We start from the raw sequence: 8,012 nt of genomic DNA on the forward strand, positions 1-8,012 counted from the left end.
ATGTTGATTCAACCCTAAAGGATGAGCAATTTTGGATGGCCAAAGGCTTTCTAATTGTTTTTTATTATAGTAAAATTTGATAATTCATTGGTTTTACTTTCAAAAGCTTGAAGGAATAAGGAATTTGAAGAGCATGTGTAGAATTGCTTTGTGGGATTTGATCCCAAAATCATTGATTTGTAAATACATACTCAATGAAATGTTAATTGGTTGAAACCCTACACAAATGTTTGATATAAGCAAATAAGCTGGAAATTTCCATTATTTAGAAGAATCGTAGTACTCAGAAAAAACAAGACCCCTAAAATTGAGCATTAAAAATGCTATTGCATTAAAACCTTCAAAATTGGTGGTAACCCTTCAAATTTGGGTAGAACACTGAGAACGAGTATTTCTATCTTTTACGTGAGAACGTTTTTATTTGAGAACATGTGTTTTATTATTTTATTTAAAGAGTAATTTGGTTGGAAAAATGAGAATGAATGATTCCTGAAAACTGGGAATGAGGGTTTCATGAAAAATCAGAACCGAGTGTTAAGCAGTTAACTATTAAACTCTTCAACCAACATGTGTTGTAAATTGACACGGTGGCCAAGATGCACTAAATTGACAATGATTTGGCCACATGGGAAGAAGACATAAAAATTCACACTGGATAACGCAACATGACACTTGAAGAGTTTCCTCAAGTCATCATTAAATTGAAAAAGTTGCTGAGATGCACTAAATTGACAATAATGAGTTAGCCACATTGTGGCTCACCAAGTCTGGCCACGACGATACGGCAACAACAAACTGACAATAAATTGGCCATATGGAAAGAATGAATAAAATTTCACAAGGAATAAAAATGAATACTAGCTAAAACTGCACCATCACAAAAACAATGGCAAAACAATTTTCCAAAAGAAACTTCCCACCTGAGCATTGCAACAACTTGCACTTTTGCAAATATATTGCTCACAACTACCGTGCATTACAAACTAATCTCTTCCAAGTATTCAAAAACAAAATTTTCCAAACAAATTGATACAACCACTAAACATTCCATAATCACTCACTTCAGTTAGACAGATAAACAGTCAGACAAATAAAATCCATGCAAATATTCAAGAACATATTTTTGCAAACACATCACAAGACTATTGTGCATTACAAAATAGTAGATTCAGCGTTGCTAATAAAATCCATCCAAATATTCAATAACATAATTATAAATACTTATTTCTCACAAACATAGTGGATTTGTAGAATAATTGCTTTAGCCTAGCAAATAAAATCCATCCAACTATTTGTAAACTTCAAAGTCAATTATTAAAAAACATATAAACAAGTTCCACTATCAAGAATTTTGGTAGATGCACAGCCCTCTCTTGTAGACATGATAAAACAACCCTCTCTTGCAGACAGGATAAATTATTGTTCAACAACCAGTTCTATACATGAAGACACATATAGCACTTCAACATTGATAAAAGACATTGCATAAGTTGCATTCATACAACATCTTGTATTTCAACAACCAATTTTATACATGAAGACACATATAACACTTCAACATTGATAAAAGACATTGCATAAGTTGCATTCATACAACATCTTGTATTGCGGTCGATTATCAGTGAAAAGTAATAGAAAGTGCAGAATATTATCAGTGTAAAGTAATAGAAAATGCAGAATATAAATCACGAGGAATGTTGTCTACCGAAACACAAATTAAATTTATACATGAAGACACATATAGCACTTCAACATTGATAAACAGTAATTATACCATATAATAATGAAGAGCTTAACAAGCATCAACATGCAGTATGAGTTCCAAAACATTGATAAACAATAATTATACCATATAATAATGAAGAGCTTAACAAGCATCAACATGCAGTATGGGTTCAAAAAACATGGCTTCAAATGGCAAAAAGTTCCATATTAATAAGCAGCTACAATTGGCTCGAGTTGACCCATTCAATTAGAAGTCATAAATCCACAATATCCATTGTAGTCGACGTAAACTTCAATTATAGGACATTACAGAATCCTGCTGTCTACAATGCGTTTCTGCAAAAAGCTTCCTTCATCAAATATATGTACATGCTACAAAATTCTCCCCCCCAAAAAATCTGACCTTTACAAATCATCACCGTGAAAACAGGCCTAGGCCCTTTCGCCACGGATACGCCTTGCAAGTTGAATGTCTTTCGGCATGATGGTCACCCTCTTCGCATGTATGGCACAGAGGTTAGTATCTTCAAACAGACTGACAAGATAGGCCTCTGCAGCCTCCTGAACGGCCAAGACAGCATGACTCTGGAATCACAGATCCGTCTGAACACAATAAAACAAAATAATTAGACAAGTACCACCGCTAGAACAGAGTACCAAGCAATTCATTTAAATGGGTCGCCAATTAAGCTAACATTTTAACGAGAAAGGTAACACATTACCTTGAAGTCCTGGGAAATTTCCCTCACAAGCCTTTCAAATGGTAGCTTTCGAATTAACAACTCTGTGCTTTTCTGATACTTTCAAATTTCTTTGTTCAGTCGATTAAACAGTTTTCAATAAGATACATATACTATAAAGAAAACATTGTAAACATATCGATAGAATCCGAAGCAAATTTAAACTACGTGTATATACCAAAGAGCAACTGTTCCGGGACGATATCTATGAGGCTTCTTCACACCTCTGGTCGTGGGAGCAGATTTATGAGCAGCCTAATTTAAAAAAGGAGCTTCAGAATAAAATGCCACAATAAAAACATCACACCTCAATTAACTCCACCAAAGATGCAACGGAAGAAATATAGGAAAGTCGTTACCTTTGTTGCGAGCTGCTTCCTCGGAGCCTTTCCTCTGGTAGATTTTCGTGTTGTCTGCTTCATACGAGCCATGATTCAAGGAAAAGAGCGATCTACAGCACAGAGAGCAAGAACAAAAGCATAAGACCAAAGCCCAAACATCAAAACAGAAAATCCAAAACCACAACAAAAAATTACTATCAATCTCTTTCAAAAAAACCACTTTTAGGCAATGCAATCGCGATCACACTACCTTAAATAAAATGGAGATTTTCCCATACTAAACCCTCGAAAACAAATTTGAAGAACAAGGAAAATAGGAAATCAAAGCAGACATATACTCTGAGACAAACTAAAATGGAAATAAAACATGGATCCTAACCCAAGAACAACCACAAACCCTAGGAAACCAAGAGAATTCACTAATTCAAAAACGATTTGACATGAACTTTAGAACTTTTTACATCAAAAACCAGTAGACACGCTACAAGAATATAAATATGAATAATAAATAGAAACACAGCCAAAAGAAGATAACCCTGGAAGCATACACCAAAATCCTCTGCTACACAATGCCCTTTTTGGGATAATCTGCATTCACAATTTTCTAATCCATGAGTGCATGCTTGCCTGTTCGATACCTGTTCGCCATTAGAAACATGGGAATATAGGTAACTTGATGAGTGCATGCTTGCCAGATGTGACGCGTGGCGAGGATAATGAATCGGTAAATATCTTTTTACTGCCAGATGTCAAACAGAAAAGCATATAACAAATGTCAATCAGAGAATGAAAAGGTTGACGACTATGTTCATTCATAGGAAGGCCTATCGGCCTAAATATGAATTATTTATTTAAATTGAAGGTGATTATATTTTGATAAATTCAGTTTTTATTTTAAGAATTTTTTAAATCACAATTTATTAGAGTTTACTTGGTGAATTAATGGTCTAGAAAATTAGACTTTTATTTAAATTAAAATATTTTGACTATTTCAAATTAAAAAAATAATATCTATAGATTAAATTAATAAGTTAGCCATATAGATTGAAATTGATTCATATTAATTTAAAAATTAAAATAATAAGTTAACCATATAGATTAGGATGGATTCATATTAATTTAAAACCTTTGATTTATATTAATTTAAATTTTTAAAATAAATAAATTTAATACACTTTTATCTTATAATAATGGTAAGTCATGGCGAATTCCTGAACACTGCAACCTAACCCTTACCAGCCGCCGCCGCCCCTGACTGTTCACTCTGCAACTGCCGCCGCTCCCCTGCTGGTCGATAGCAATGGATATGGCGGGCGGAGGGGAGAGCTCTGCTCCCCCTCCAAAACACTCTGCGAGTTCTGACAATACCCAGTACTCTCAGCCTCTGCACCCTTCGGACGCTGGCCCTGATGCAGGACAAGGCGAAAATCGGAAAGCTGAGGCAAGGATTCATACGGCCCCGACAGAAGACGATGAAGCTGACAAAGAGAACCATGATAAAGCCAAGGCGACCCAGCCTAAAGCAACCTCAGCCACTTGCATCCCAAAGGCTGCTGAACCCATCAAGGTGGACCTGCCCAGCCACCGCATCAATGGTGAAATCCAGTACATGCAAGATCATGCTCTCATAGGAAAATTTTTAGGCTTCTGGCCCACGGAAAAAGCATTACAAGGCTGGATAGCCTCAAAGTGGAAGCCCAAAGGACAAATAACTCTGCAACTAGGACCAAAGGGCTTCTTTACAGCCATATTCCACTGTATGGAGGACAGAGTGAGGATATTCGAAGGAGGGCCGTACTTCTTCAACTCTTCAGGCCTCTATCTCACTGAATGGAAGCCCAGATTCAACCCCGACAAGGAGGACTTCAGTTGGGCACCCGTCTGGATCAGGATGTACTCCCTCCCTGCAGAATACTGGAAAGAAGAAACACTGGCGGACATAGGCAACAAACTGGGCACCTTCATCAGAGTTGCAGCAGAGACAAAAACTCGCAAGTATACCTCATATGCTAGGATCTGCGTCCAGATGCATCTGACCAAAGCTCTCGCGGATACGGTAAAGCTCTATCACGATGATTATGAATGGTCTCAACCTTTAGATTATGAACATATTCCCTTCCGCTGCCGTAAGTGTCATGAGCATGGCCATCTATTCCGTGACTGTCCTTTAAATTCCCAGTCCAAAGCAGCTGCTGTTGTCTCTGAAATAGACTCTGAAGGCTTCATCAAAGTCCCCAACCGCCGCAGGCACACCAAAAAGAGCCAGCCAGTTATTGAAAACTCTCTCAAAGAGAACCTTCAGAACAAATTCTCTGTTCTCGCAACGCATGAAAAAAATGATCACCCCAGCTCTGAATCCCCTCCCAAACCCTCTGCGCCATCTTCCTCCCTCCCTCACTCTAATCCCCCGCAGTCCTCTGACCCTGATCCAATGAAACCCACTCCCAGCCCTTCTTTGGAGAAGGGTAAATCCATATCAAGATTCAGTCCCCTCTCGTTCTCTAAAGAGCAACCCTCAGTGGATAATGAGCAGCAGGACGCAGATATGGAAACAGACGCTACTCTGGCTCTCAGGCTTCAGCAAGAAGCGGATGAGGAAGTTCCAGGTGAAACTACTGTTATGGCAGAAGATCAAGCGGAAGTCACCATCGATGGATTAGATATCTTTACACTTGAGGCAGCATGCAAACAAAAAGAATACAACTCCATTCAACCTTGGCAAATCGACAAGTTGGAAGGAGTCCTAGCCAAGGCGCAGCATAATAAAAGTCTGGGCATCCAGGGAGGCAGTCTATGGGATGGAAAAAAGTTACTCAAGGATCTCAAGAAAAGGGGACGAAAGACAGACCTCCAGCGCACCATAGCAATAGGAGAAATACTTATGGAATCAGGGCGATTCCCTAAGTTGACAAAGTTCTACAAACCCAAATCATAGTTTACATGAAGTTAATATCCTGGAATGTGAGAGGACTCAACAGTCCCTCAAAACACAGAATGATAAAACATTTGATTCAGCAAGAAAAACCAACCATAGTTTTTCTGCAAGAAACCAAAAGCAACACTGATGCTATTGAACGAATCCGTGGCAAAGTTTGGGCAGGAAGCAGGGCTATCTCTGTTGATGCCTCCGGAGCCTCAGGTGGGTTAGCTATCCTATGGAACCCTCAGATCATCACATTATATGACTTCCACGCCACTCTCCATCTCATTCAAGCCTCATTCCACCTAGTTGGCACGGGCATACATGGTCATCTCACAAATGTTTATTTTCCTCAATCAGTTCAGCAAAAAATAGAACTTCTGGAAACGCTTGCTCTTCTCAATGAAAACAGACAATTCCCGCTATGGATCGGGGGCGGTGACTTCAACATAATAACTTCCATGGCAGAGAAACAAGGAGGCCGAGTTGGGCTCGACAGGGACAGTGAAAGCCTCGAAGATTTCATCTGAAACAATCACCTTATGGACATCCCTACCTCCAATGGAATCTTCACATGGACAAACAAACGAAGACGCATTCAACACATAGCCTCCCGCCTTGACAGATTCTTTCTCTCTGACAATGCAATCCATCTAGGAGGGGATTTCAATGCTTCCATCATTCCTCATGGCGGATCCGATCACTGGCCAATTTTGCTACAATGGTCCAGACCAGGCAATCAATGCAACAGACCCTTCAGATTTGAAGCGTTCTGGCTCACAAATGCCACTTTCAGAAAAGTAGTCAGTGATGCTTGGGAAGCCTACATTCCTCCGCAGGGTGCCAAAATGTATCAATTCCAACAAAAGCTAAAAAATCTGAAGTATGTCCTCAAAGTCTGGAATCGCACAAGTTTTGGCAACATTCAAGAGAAGCGTTCTCAATTAGAGCAGCAAATGAGTAAACTCCAACAAAATCTCATTCACCAAGGCAGAACAGAAGAACAAGCACAACAGGAACAGGAACTTTGGAACCAACTCGAAGAACGCAGGAAGCAAGAAGAAATACTCTGGCGGCAAAAATCGAGAATCAACTGGCTCAAAGAAGGAGAGAAGAACACAAAATTCTTTCACAAGACCACTATCCAAAGGCGAATGCATAATAATATAGCGTTCATTAACAACCATCAAGGTGAAAGAATTGAAGAGCATGAGGACATGGAAAAGGAATTCACAGGGTATTTTAAGGAAATCTTAACGGAGCCCATTGAGAACAGGGAAGCAGCAATCCGGGCCATCACGCAGCACATTCCAAGCATCATAACTGAGGATCACAACAATAGACTACTCTAGCCCACGACCCTACAAGAAATTGAAGAAGCCATGGCTCAACTCAAGGACGGAAAAGCGCCTGGTCCCAATGGCTTCACGACCAATTTTTTCAACGAATTTTGGGACCTCATCAAGAATGAAGTTTGGAATCTGGTTGAAGAATCCCGAAGTATGCATTGGATCCTCCCGTCCCTCAATACCACCTTTCTAGCTCTGGTTCCCAAAGGTGAAGAACCCAATAGGCCGGAAAACTTCAGACCTATCGCGCTCTGCAATGTCATATACAAGCTAATCTCAAAAGTTATTGCAAACAGGCTCAAACCTCTCCTACCCCTGCTCATATCTCCGGAACAGACAGGTTATGTGGAAGGTCGGCAGATTATGGATGGGATCATACTATCAAATGAGGTTATACACTCTTTAAAGATCCTCAAGAAATCAGGTATGATTCTAAAACTTGACCTCTCCAAAGCTTTTGATAAGCTTAGTTGGAATTTTATTCAAAAAATGCTTCTAGCCTTTGGATTTAATGCAACATGGACCAGGTGGATCATGAATCTCATCACCTCCCCTAGTTTTTCAGTTCTTTTGAATGGATCTCCCTCTTCTCCCTTTAGGCCCTCCCGTGGCATAAGACAAGGGGATCCTCTCTCTCCTTTTATCTTTGTTTTAATGGCTGAAGGTCTCAGCAGACTACTCAAAGCAGCTATAGCCTCTCACAAGCTTAAAGGTATTTCAATACATGGTCTCAATCCGCTGTCCCATCAACAATTCGTGGACGACACCATGTTATTTGGCCATCCATCCTCAAAAGAAGCCTCCATGTTTAAATCGCTCCTCTCTCTCTACTCCGATGCTTCGGGTACCTCCATCAATGCCTCCAAGTCACAGCTTTTCTTTTTCAATACCCCCCTCTCCACACAAAGGAATATTGCCAGAATCTTAGGATTCACCA

The 8,012-nt window shown here is 39.7% G+C and overlaps 1 pseudogene; it reads right to left on the reverse strand.

Moving 5' to 3' along the window:
• Window positions 1-2,157: 2,157 nt before the first annotated feature.
• On the reverse strand, window positions 2,158-3,567 carry LOC149202161 (histone H3.3-like; annotated as a pseudogene).
• Window positions 3,568-8,012: the final 4,445 nt, after the last annotated feature.

The sequence above is a fragment of the Pinus tabuliformis genome, chromosome 2_1, assembly GCF_031772625.1.
Source record: "Pinus tabuliformis cultivar Carrire ecotype Pingquan chromosome 2_1, CPIR1, whole genome shotgun sequence".
NCBI classification, from domain to species: Eukaryota; Viridiplantae; Streptophyta; class Pinopsida; order Pinales; family Pinaceae; genus Pinus; species Pinus tabuliformis.